General features: G+C 45.7%; 2 protein-coding genes across 6 annotated transcripts in view; one reads left to right on the top strand and one right to left on the bottom strand.

The window, feature by feature from the left end:
• The window catches only part of LOC135057184 (zinc finger protein 845-like), a 369,289-nt gene that overhangs the window by 319,220 nt on the left and 37,174 nt on the right, over window positions 1-12,895 (top strand). The gene's annotated exons all lie outside the window — the stretch shown is intronic.
• The window catches only part of LOC135054812 (zinc finger protein 260-like), a 41,518-nt gene that overhangs the window by 17,795 nt on the left and 10,828 nt on the right, over window positions 1-12,895 (bottom strand). For 2 of the 5 annotated variants that reach the window (XM_063958180.1, XM_063958181.1), the window contains exon 2: window positions 6,793-6,938. The exons of 2 other annotated variants lie outside the window; for them this stretch is intronic. The gene's annotated coding sequence lies outside the window, so the exon portion shown is untranslated. The remainder of the gene's footprint in view (window positions 1-6,792; window positions 6,939-12,895) is intronic. One more of the 5 variants, XM_063958182.1, reaches the window with a different exon arrangement.

Raw genomic sequence — 12,895 nt, 5'->3', positions numbered from 1 at the left:
GCTTGCAGGAAATGCAGAAATCGACCTAGTTGAAATTCCTCTGTTGGGGCCTTTTTGGCCTCGCACCATGCAACATATTTCCGCCATATGCGGTGATAATGCTTTGCCGTAACATCTTTCCTGGCCTTAATAAGCGTAGGAATGACTTCTTCCGGAATACCCTTTTCCTTTAGGATCCGGTGTTCAACCGCCATGCCGTCAAACGCAGCCGCGGTAAGTCTTGGAACAGACAGGGCCCCTGCTGTAGCAGGTCCTGTCTGAGCGGTAGAGGCCACGGGTCCTCTGAGAGCATCTCTTGAAGTTCCGGGTACCACGCTTGTCTTGGCCAATCCGGAACCACGAGAATGGTGTTTACTCCTCGCTTTCTTATTATTCTCAATACCTTTGGTATGAGAGGCAGAGGAGGGAACACATAAACCGACTGGTACACCCACGGTGTCACTAGAGCGTCCACAGCTACCGCCTGAGGGTCTCTTGACCTGGCGCAATATCTTTTTAACTTTTTGTTGAGGCGGGACGCCATCATGTCCACCTGTGGTTTTTCCCAACGGTTTACCAGCATCTGGAAGACTTCTGGATGAAGTCCCCACTCTCCCGGGTGGAGGTCGTGTCTGCTGAGGAAGTCTGCTTCCCAGTTGTCCACTCCCGGAATGAACACTGCTGACAGTGCTAGTACATGATTCTCCGCCCATCGGAGAATTCTTGTGGCTTCTGCCATCGCCATCCTGCTTCTTGTGCCGCCCTGTCGATTTACATGGGCGACTGCCGTGATGTTGTCTGACTGGATCAGCACCGGCTGGTGTAGAAGCAGGGATTTTGCTTGACTTAGGGCATTGTAGATGGCCCTTAGTTCCAGAATATTTATGTGAAGGGAAGTCTCCTGACTCGACCATAGTCCTTGGAAGTTTCTTCCCTGTGTTACTGCCCCCCAGCCTCGAAGGCTGGCATCCGTGGTCACCAGGACCCAGTCCTGTATGCCGAACCTGCGGCCCTCTAGAAGATGGGCACTCTGCAGCCACCACAGTAGAGACACCCTGGTTCTTGGAGATAGGGTTATCAAGCGATGCATCTGAAGATGCGATCCGGACCACTGGTCCAACAGGTCCCACTGAAAGATTCTGGCATGGAACCTGCCGAAGGGAATTGCTTCGTAAGAAGCCACCATCTTTCCCAGGACCCGCGTGCAGCGATGCACTGATACCTGTTTTGGCTTCAGGAGGTCTCTGACTAGAGATGACAACTCCCTGGCTTTCTCCTCCGGGAGAAACACTTTTTTCTGGACTGTATCCAGAATCATACCCAGGAACAGTAGCCGTGTCGTCGGAACCAGCTGTGACTTCGGGATATTCAGAATCCAGCCGTGCTGATGCAGCACCTCCTGAGATAGTGCTACTCCCACCAACAACTGTTCCTTGGACCTCGCTTTTATTAGGAGATCGTCCAAGTACGGGATAATTAAAACTCCCTTTTTTCGAAGGAGTATCATCATTTCCGCTATCACCTTGGTAAATACCCTCGGTGCCGTGGACAGTCCAAACGGCAGCGTCTGGAATTGGTAATGGCAATCCTGTACCACAAATCTGAGGTACTCCTGGTGAGGATGGTAAATGGGGACATGCAAGTAAGCATCCTTGATGTCCAGGGATACCATGTAATCCCCCTCTTCCAGGCTCGCAATAACCGCCCTGAGCGATTCCATCTTGAACTTGAATTTTTTTATGTATGTGTTCAAGGATTTCAAATTTAAAATGGGTCTCACCGAACCATCCGGTTTCGGTACCACAAATAGTGTGGAATAGTAACCCCGGCCTTGTTGAAGTAGGGGTACCTTGATTATCACCTGCTGGGAATACAGCTTGTGAATTGCCGCTATCACCGCCTCCCTGTCTGACGGAGCAATCGGCAAGGCAGATTTTAGGAACCGGTGGGGTGAAGACGCCTCGAATTCCAGTTTGTACCCCTGAGATACTATTTGAAGGATCCAGGGATCCACCTGTGAGCGAGCCCACTGATCGCTGAAATTCTTGAGGCGGCCCCCCACCGTACCAGGCTCCGCCTGTGGAGCCCCACCGTCATGCGGCGGACTTGGCAGAAGAAGCGGGGGAAAACTTTTGCTCCTGGGAACCTGCTGTTTGTTGCAGCCTTTTTCCCCTACCTCTGCCTCTGGATAGAAAAGACCCGCCTTTTCCACGCCTGTTTTTCTGGGTCCGAAAGGACTGAACCTGATAAAACGGCGCCTTCTTAGGCTGTGGGGGGACATGGGGTAAAAATGCTGACTTCCCAGACGTTGCTGTGGAAACTAGGTCCGAGAGACCATCCCCAAATAATTCCTCCCCTTTATATGGCAACACTTCCATGTGCCTTTTAGAATCTGCATCTCCTGTCAACTGGCGAGTCCATAAGCCTCTCCTAGCAGAAATGGACAATGCACTAACTTTAGATGCCAGTCGGCAGATTTCCCTCTGTGCATCTCTCATATATAATACTGAGTCTTTTATATGGTCTATGGTTAACAGGATCGTGTCTCTGTCTAATGTGTCAATATTTTCTGACAGTGTATCTGACCACGCAGCGGCAGCACTGCACATCCAAGCTGACGCAATAGCTGGCCTAAGTATAATGCCTGAGTGTGTATATACAGACTTCAGGATCGCCTCCTGCTTTCTATCAGCAGGTTCCTTGAGGGCGGCCGTATCCGGAGACGGTAGTGCCACCTTTTTTGACAAACGTGTGAGCGCTTTATCCACCCTAGGAGGTGTTTCCCAACGTGACCTATCCTCTGGCGGGAAAGGGAACGCCATTAGTACCTTCTTAGGAATTACCAATTTTTTATCAGGGAAAGCCCACGCTTCTTCACACACTTCATTTAATTCATCTGATGGGGGAAAAACTACGGGTAGTTTTTTCTCCCCAAACATAATACCCTTTTTAGTGGTACCTGTATTTATATCAGAAATGTGTAACACCTCTTTCATTGCCTCAATCATGCAGTGAATGGCCTTAGTGGGCATCAGATTAGACTCATCGTCGTCGACACTAGTGTCAGTATCAGTGTCGACATCTGGGTCTGCGGTCTGAGGTAGCGGGCGTTTTAGAGCCCCTGATGACCTGTGCGACGCCTGGGCAGGCACGAGCTGACAAGTCGGCTGTCCCACATTTGGCATGTCGTCAAATTTCTTATGTAAGGAGTCTATACGTGCACTCATTTCTTTCCATAAGGTCAACCACTCAGGTGTCTGCCCCGCAGGGGGTGACATCCCTTCTAAAGGCATCTGCTCCGTCTCCACATCATTATCCTCATCAAACATGTCGACACAGCCGTACCGACACACCGCACACACACAAGGAATGCTCCAACAGAGGACAGGACCCACAAAAGCCCTTTGGGGGGACAGAGTGAGAGTATGCCAGCACACACCAGAGCGCTATATAATGCAGGGACTAACTGAGTTATGTCCCCTATAGCTGCTTTTTTATATATAATTTATACAGCGCCTAAATTTAGTGCCCCCCCTCTCTTTTTTTACCCTTTTCTGTAGTGTAGACTGCAGGGGAGAGCCAGGGAGCTTCCTTCCAGTGGATCTGTGAAGGAGAAATGGCGCCAGTGTGCTGCAGGAGATAGCTCCGCCCCTTTTCCGCGGCCTATTCTCCCGCTTTTTTCTGGATTCTGGCAGGGGTATTTTCCACATATATAGCCTCTAGGGCTATATATTGTGGTATTTTTGCCAGCCAAGGTGTTATAATTGCTTCTCAGGGCGCCCCCCCCCCCAGCGCCCTGCACCCTCAGTGACCGGAGTGTGAAGTGTGTGTGAGGAGCAATGGCGCACAGCTGCAGTGCTGTACGCTACCTTGGAGAAGACTGATGTCTTCTGCCGCCGATTTTCCGGACCTCTTCTTGCTTCTGGCTCTGTAAGGGGGACGGCGGCGCGGCTCCGGGACCGAACACCAAGGACTGGGCCTGCGGTCGATCCCTCTGGAGCTAATGGTGTCCAGTAGCCTAAGAAGCCCAATCCGGCTGCAAGCAGGCGAGTTCGCTTCTTCTCCCCTTAGTCCCTCGCTGCAGTGAGCCTGTTGCCAGCAGGTCTCACTGAAAATAAAAAAACCTAAGTCTATCTTTCTTTCTAAGAGCTCAGGAGAGCCCCTAGTGTGCATCCAACCTCGGCCGGGCACAAAATCTAACTGAGGCTTGGAGGAGGGTCATAGTGGGAGGAGCCAGTGCACACCAGGTAGTCATAAATCTTTCTAGAGTGCCCAGCCTCCTTCGGAGCCCGCTATTCCCCATGGTCCTTACGGAGTTCCCAGCATCCACTAGGACGTCAGAGAAAAGGAGGCCATACATAGATAAAGATGGAGGGAGAGGAGGCTGTACATAGATACGATGGAGGGAGAGGAGGCTGTACATAGATACAGATGTAGGGAGAGGAGGCTGTACATAGATACAGATATAGGGAGAGGAGGCTGTACATAGATACAGATGTAGGAAAAGGAGGCCATACATAGATAAAGATGGAGGGAGAGGAGGCTGTACATAGATACGATGGAGGGAGAGGAGGCTGTACATAGATACAGATGTAGGGAGAGGAGGCTGTACATAGATACAGATATAGGGAGAGGAGGCTGTACATAGATACAGATGTAGGGAGAGGAGGCTGTACATAGATACAGATGTAGGGAGAGGAGGCCGTACATAGATACAGATGTAGGGAGAGGAGGCCGTACATAGATAGAGATATAGGGAGAGGAGGCTGTACATAGATACAGATGTAGGGAGAGGAGGCCGTACATAGATACAGATGGAGGGAGAGGAGGCCGTACATAGATACAGATGAAGGGAGAGGAGGCCATACATAGATACAGATGGAGGGAGAGGAGGCTGTACATAGATACAGATGTAGGGAGAGGAGGCTGTACATAGATACAGATGTAGGGAGAGGAGGCCGTACATAGATAGAGATATAGGGAGAGGAGGCTGTACATAGATACAGATGGAGGGAGAGGAGGCCGTACATAGATACAGATGGAGGGAGAGGAGGCCGTACATAGATACAGATGAAGGGAGAGGAGGCTGTACATAGATACAGATGGAGGGAGAGGAGGCCGTACATAGATACAGATGGAGGGAGAGGAGGCCGTACATAGATACAGATGAAGGGAGAGGAGGCCATACATAGATACAGATGGAGGGAGAGGAGGCTGTACATAGATACAGATGTAGGGAGAGGAGGCCGTACATAAATACAGATGTAGGGAGAGGAGGCTATATTGTATATAGATATAGATGTAGGGAGAGGAGGCCGTACATAGATACAGATGGAGGGAGAGGAGGCTGTGTATAGATACAGATATAGGGAGAGGAGGCTGTACATAGAAATAGGTGTAGGGAGAGGAGGCTGGATTGTATATAGATATAGATGTAGGGAGAGGAAGCTGTACATAGATACAGATGGAGGCTGTACATAGATACAGACGGAGGGAGAGGAGGCCGTACATAGATATAGATGTAGGGAGAGGAGGCTGTATTGTATATAGATATAGATGTAGGGAGAGGAGGCTGTACATAGATACAGATGGAGGGAGAGGAGGCCGTACATAGATACAGATATAGGGAGAGGAGGCTGTATATAGATGCAGGTATAGATGTAGGGAGAGGAGGCTGTATATAGATATAGATGTAGGGAGAGGAGGCCGTACATAGATATAGATATAGGGAGAGGAGAGTGTATATAGATACAGGTATAGATGTAGGGAGAGGAGGCTGTATATAGATGTAGGGAGAGGAGGCTGTATGTAAGTGGAATAGCCTGCCATCCAAAGGTACCACCAAGTGTGGCGACACCCTGCGTGCACTCTGCCGTAGACGCAGCCAGATGAAAAGGAGGTGTGGCCTAACAAAAAGGGGTCTACGTTTATTTACTCCAGGGGCGTGTCCAGCATGCTGGCTGCCCCCGGAGACTGGGTACAGTACCGACCCTTCATGTGTGACAGGAGCTGGGTGCTGCAGACGAATACCACACTGCAGCACTCGGCTCCTGGTACTGCACAAGAGCCGGCACTTTGGTGTCACCCCTTCAGAGGGTGACAAACGGGAGCGGGCCGCATCCCCCACACCCGGCTTGTGGCGCCACTGCTGCAGTCAGAGGTGGTAGAGGCTAAAACAGTAGAGCAATTTAAACATGCTTGGGATAGGCAGTAAGGGGTGTAGTATGGTATGCCAGCGGTCGGGCTCCCGGCGACCAGCATACCGGCGCCGGGAGCCCAAACGCCGGCATACCGCCACGCTATTTTATTCTCTCTCCAGGGGGGGTCGTGGACCCCCACGAGGGAGAATAAGTGTCGGTATGCCGGCTGTCGGGATTCTGACGCCGGTATACTGTGCGCCGGGATCCCGACAGCCAGCATACTGAAGACCACCCGCAGTAAGAATAGCCTTACAAATAAATAATTAACAAAAATCGTTAGAGGTTATAAGGTTAAAAAAGGGACAGACTAAAGGGGCCAAGAGGTTCTTATCTGCCAACACAGTCTGTGGAGTCTATTTACTAAGCCTTGGATGGAGATACAGTACTAGCCAATCGGCTCCTAACTGTCATTTTTCAAACCAAGCCTGTGACATGGCAGGTAGGATCTGATTGGCTGGTACTTTATCTATGTCGTATTTATCTCCATCCAAGGCTTAGTAAATAGAACCCTTTCGGGTCTATTCATGAAGCAGTGAAAAGAGTGGAGAAGTTGCCTATGGCAACCAATCAACTGCTTCGTACAATTATATAGTATGCAAATTATTAATGTTACCTCAATGCTGATTGGTTGCCATGGGCAACTTCTCCACTGGCTCACTTCTCCACACTTTTCACTGCTTCATGACTGGACGTTTCTGTCTCTATGCTGTAGTATGGGGCTGATTCAAAAACCGTGACCTGGGTAGTGCGACAATGGTTCTGCAATAAAACAGATATGAAAGGGAGACATATAGAATACAGTGCAGTACCTATGGGTACACCCCCTCCTAAGGGATCGACAGGTCATGTTTCATAACATTTCCAAAGAAAGCAGAAATATGGGGGTAATGATGCGATACACGGATGCTGTTGTGTGGATGGATAAGGGAGGATGGATAAACGCTCAGCCGCAAAAAAAAAAAATCGGCATTGCAATTACATCTAAATCAAGACCAGAGTGTGTAATCCCCACTAAGACACAGCTAGAAAACAAATATAACTACAGAGTGTAAAATGTAGCTAGAGGAACCTAAATTGTCCCCAGATACCCTCCAGTGGTACTTGCACCCTCCTCAGACTCCATATAAGATGGTGCGTTTCAGCCCTGCAAAGATGGAGGAGCAGCTAAGAACCATGCAGTACTGGGAGAGCCATTGTGCCCAATATCCTGAAAGCTCACTCTCTCCCTGTGGTGCCTCCTATATAAAGATAAGACAGCCGCTCTTCTCTCTCACCCGGTCAGGGGAGCCAGGCTGGTGCTGTTTACCGGGAAGACTGTGTAATACGCAGCTCAGCGCTACCAGCAATAGGCTGCGGCTGCCCTTTCCTGAAGCTCTGCACGCTGGTGTGTTGCGGTGATTGAGTCAGGGCCCCGGACACACTTTCCAGTGAAAAGATGACACCTTCCAGAGCTGCGGCAGAGCAGGTGAAGAACTCACACCCGACTCTCTAAACTAGCTAATGGCTGCTCTGCCTGGTGCCCCCGAGCCCTGCTAGCAGGGACTGAGGCGCAAAGAAAACAATGAAAACAAATAAGATAAAATCTAAGGAGAAAACGTACTCAACTCCATGGAAATTGAAAAAACAAACCCTGAGGTGTCATGAAGATGGGAGGGGTTAGAGGGGGCGGAGATTTTCACTTAACCTTTTAGTACCTATCCTACTTGCCGACCCTCTACCCACAGTCAGTTACCACAGTGTCCCCCAGATTGGATGGCAGAGGAATATATAGAATATAGTGCAGCACCTCAGGTAGGTTCTGGTATGAATGGTCGACCATGTTAAGGTCAACATTCATTAGGTCGACAAAGACATGGCCGACATGGACTAATAGTCGACACATGAAAATGGTCGACATAGTACAGGTTGGCATATGAAAAGGTCGACATGTTTTTTTTTTACTGTTTTTGGTGTCATTTTGTCCGTAACATGACCTGGAACCCCAATTACTGTACCGCTTCGCCCGTTCCCAATCGTGGTAAAGTATGAAAAAGATCAAAATCGGGAATTTTTTTTTAAAGCCATGTCGACCTTTTCATGTGTCGACCATTGTCCATGTCGACCATGCAAAACGGTATGCCCCGTCCTAAAGGATAGACACATCATTTTTCAGCCAGAGATGTGTGTAATGATGTGATACATGTATGTTGTTGTGTCATGTGTATGGAAAGTATTCTCTCCTAATATTTTACTATTACATACCTTCCATCTGTCCCGCCCGCGGGCTGCGGGTGAGGGGCAGGTTGGGAGAACCTGTGATCACCGCTGCTCTGCACAGCAGCCGGTGATCACTGAATAGGTGCACGGCATCTAACAGTATGGGGAGGTGGGCCAGGGGCGCGAGGCCCCGCCCTTTTTTGTCGGCTAGGTCAGGAATTTTGAGATTCTAAAGTTGGGAGGTATGCTATCAGCACATATACACTTACACCACACATAATAAGAGATCTGCTTGTGCCCCCAATACGCTGAACACTTTTACTTGCTGAAATACATGTGCAGTTTTAATTAATTATTCATTCATTAATAGACGTTGCCAAATGTAACCCTGTGACCCCTATAACAGCCTCCCATACTGTCATTATGGCCACTTGCTAGCTTATGTAAAGCTCAGGGCAATTTCCGCCTCTTTCATGCACTTCTCACAGGTGGCACGCTGCAGAGTCAACGCCTGATACATATGAAGACTGGACGCCGCTTAATGAATTGCGCAATGTTCCTATTGCATTTGCAAAAATAGCACAGCGATGTCCGCAAATTATTAATGCACCAGCTCACAGCAAATTGAATCTGGGCCAAAAGACATAGAAAATAAGAATTTACACACCGGTAATTCTATTTCTCGTAGTCCGTAGTGGATGCTGGGAACTCCGTAAGGACCATGGGGAATAGACGGGTTCTGCAGGAGACTGGGCACTCTAAAAGAAAGATTAGGTCCTATCTGGTGTGCACTGGCTCCTCCCTCTATGCCCCTCCTCCAGACCTCAGTTAGGGAAACTGTGCCCGGAAGAGCTGACACAACAAGGAGAGAATTTGGAATCCAGGGTAAGACTCATACCATGTATCCACGTATTTGTTGATTAAAGACAACAAAAAAAGGTAGATTGCTTTTTGGAGCACTCTTTTAAACATTGAAATTATGATGTATACAACTATGATATGATTATAGTATATTAAAACGTAACCTTTAATATTCTTCCCTAAAATAAGTGGGGTGATTATCGTGACAAAACCGAGCCAGGTATGTCACTCTCACGTGCATAAATTCGATTGCACCCCCTGTAAGTACAATTTATTCAATAAAATAGTATATTATATATGGTGAAAATATTTATGGAAATTCATTATACTAATATCAATACACATACAAATACATATACTTATACATAAGCTAATTTCCAATCATTTTAATATTAATAATTCGTAGCCAGTGTAATAGATTAAGGAAATAGTCATAGTATTAATTGTGTTGCTGATCAGCATACTCTAACAATCCTTATCGACATGGTTTCCATATTCCCTTACATAAGAACACTTGCCTACCACATAACAACATCAGAAAATTCTGCGTAAGTCCGCACGAGAACATCAAAAAATTCCGCATAAGAGCATCAGAAAATAATAAGTTATGAATTTTAAATGGTGTAAATATCAGTAATTCAATAATTTCTTGATATATTCCAATGAGTATTACACTCTGACAGATTCTTACCCTTATAAATAAAAATAAAAATATATGTGTGTATGTGTCTCTCTTCACATCCTAGCTATTATCCAATGATTTAATTGAGAACAATTCAGCAGGGTGAAATTACTAATGCATACATAGTTCTTACAAAGTACAATTAAATTTAAGAAAGAAACATCTCATTGTATATCCATGGTTAATTACATTCATTGATCAATGTGTAACTAGCAAGGTGATCCTGGTTAGTAACCTCCTCCCTTATGCGTATAACCACCATAGGTTGTGCACTAACTTAATTAAGTCACTAATTACTATGTTGTTTCACTCCAGACATTTAATTCAACGTTTACATCGGTACTTTTTCGGGGTACCCCTCTCCTTAGATAACGCATAATAATCATGTGAAGAGTTATTGCAAAAATCTGTCTGTATAGAGTAGTACAATCCGTATTGCATTGCTTCTCATCTGCTGCCCCTCATCATCAATGAGCGGATGAGGAGTGAGAGTAAGAATAATTGCCGGACTGATAGAAAAAAAGTTTCAGTGACGGACCTCGTATCCACAGCAACAGCTGGGAAGTCGACTTTTTTACCTCAGGTTCCCTCACAGCCTAAGAAAGCACAGTATTATCAAATGCAGTCCTTTCGGCCTCATAAAGGCAAGCGGGTCAGAGGCGCGGGTCAGTTGACTGGTGAGCAAGCCAACGTGGTGAAACGTACGTTCAGTCTGGGAATTGTAGCCGGTGATTGAGAGTCCGGGAATCGTAGCCAGTGACAGAGTCTGAATATTACAGCTGATGATTCGCGGCACCTCGCTGCAGGAGGGAGCCGCGTACCATACACATAGAATACCGCTATTGACAGCCGACCGCTATTTGACAGCTGAGCAATTGGTGCTCCGTATATTTTCAACAAATACCGACGGTCCGGTCAGTGGGAGGCAGCAGCACTCCGAGCAATTGGTGCTCCGTATATTTTCAGTAAATACCGACGGTCTGGTCGGTGGGAGGCAGCAGCACTCCAGAAATAGGAAGTATTGCCGGTGACAGCCGAGCAGCTTGCGCTTCCGATACCCTCAGCGCAACATCGATTATTTGGTAACAAGTATTTTACTTATATAAAATATATAATATAATAATTATAATATAATTATAATAATAATAATAATAATAATAATATATAATTAAAATATATAATATATATATTTAATATATAATATATATTTTATTTGTGACAATCATAGGTAGTGAATGTAGTTCTGCCATTCATGGTGGTGAGACAGATGTCTCTGATTTCAGCAGTTATAATGTATGTCTGCGGTAACCGTATGCAGTAAATGTAGTTTTTCCAAGTGTGGTGGTGAGACAGACGTCTCCGATATCTGCAGCTGCAATTTAACCAAACTTGTAAATATATCAGCATCACCATTTGTGGTCTTGGGACGGATGTCTCTGTTAGTCAATGTATAGGTCACAGATAAATATTAACTGCTTGATCTACTATTACACAATGATTGATCGCTTTCAATGAGTCTCATTCTGACATAGATACATATTATATATCTCCAAATGTTAGTTTACTTCCCCCCCCCCTCTCCATTTTTCCTTTTTCGTGGTGTTCACTTATCTCCTGCTGGCGCATTTGGATTTTGCAATGCTTAAGGCAACAGGATCCATCTAACACCAGATACGGGGGTGATTAAGTGTCGCCTTAAAAATAATTTTTTTCTGTCAGTTCGGCATTTACTCTTACTCTCACTCCTCATCCGCTCATTGATGATGTGGGGCAGCAGATGAGAAGTAATGCAATACGGATTGTACTTTTTCTATATAGATAGATCCTTGCAATAATTCCCTATATGATTATTGTATATGCTTTAAGGTGAGGGGCACTTTGAATAAGTACTAAATGTGGATTGAGCAAGTTTAAATGTTGATTTAGTCTGGGGTGAAACATCATAATTAATTGGTGACTGGATAAAGTCAGCACATAACCTAATGGGATTATGCGCATAAGGGAAGAGATTAGCGACTAGGATTACCTAGTTAAATTGTCATTGTATAGTTTACATGTAAAACACCACCTGTTTGATTTATTTGCATTTAATAATTGATTGCCTTTAATGAGTCCTATTTTGACAGGGATATCTATACATCTTTATAACAGGGCCTTTCTCCCCATCTCTCTTCCTTTCTTTTCATGGTGTTCACCCTTCTCCTGCTGGCGCATTTGGACCCTGCAATGCCCATGGCAACAGGATCCATCTAACACCAGATACGGGTTGATGAAGTGTCACTGAAACTTTTTTCTATCAGTCCGGCAATTATTCTTACTCTCACTCCTCATCCGCTCATTGATGATGAGGGGCAGCAGATGAGAAGCAATGCAATACAGATTGTACTACTCTATACAGACAGATTTTTGCAATAACTCTTCACATGATTATTATGCGTGATCTAAGGAGAGGGGTACCCCGAAAAAGTACCGATGTAAACGTTGAATTAAATGTCTGGAGTGAAACAACATAGTAATTAGTGACTTAATTAAGTTAGTGCACAACCTATGGTGGTTATACGCATAAGGGAGGAGGTTACTAACCAGGATCACCTTGCTAGTTACACATTGATCAATGAATGTAATTAACCATGGATATACAATGAGATGTTTCTTTCTTAAATTTAATTGTACTTTGTAAGAACTATGTATGCATTAGTAATTTCACCCTGCTGAATTGTTCTCAATTAAATCATTGGATAATAGCTAGGATGTGAAGAGAGACACATACACACATATATTTTTATTTTTATTTATAAGGGTAAGAATCTGTCAGAGTGTAATACTCATTGGAATATATCAAGAAATTATTGAATTACTGATATTTACACCATTTAAAATTCATAACTTATTATTTTCTGATGCTCTTATGCGGAATTTTTTGATGTTCTCGTGCGGACTTACGCAGAATTTTCTGATGTTGTTATGTGGTAGGCAA

Source organism: Pseudophryne corroboree, chromosome 3, assembly GCF_028390025.1.
Source record: "Pseudophryne corroboree isolate aPseCor3 chromosome 3, aPseCor3.hap2, whole genome shotgun sequence".
Classification (NCBI taxonomy): Eukaryota; Metazoa; Chordata; class Amphibia; order Anura; family Myobatrachidae; genus Pseudophryne; species Pseudophryne corroboree.
The sequence above is the reverse complement of the archived record's forward strand: the minus strand, read 5'-3'. Positions and strand labels throughout refer to the sequence as shown.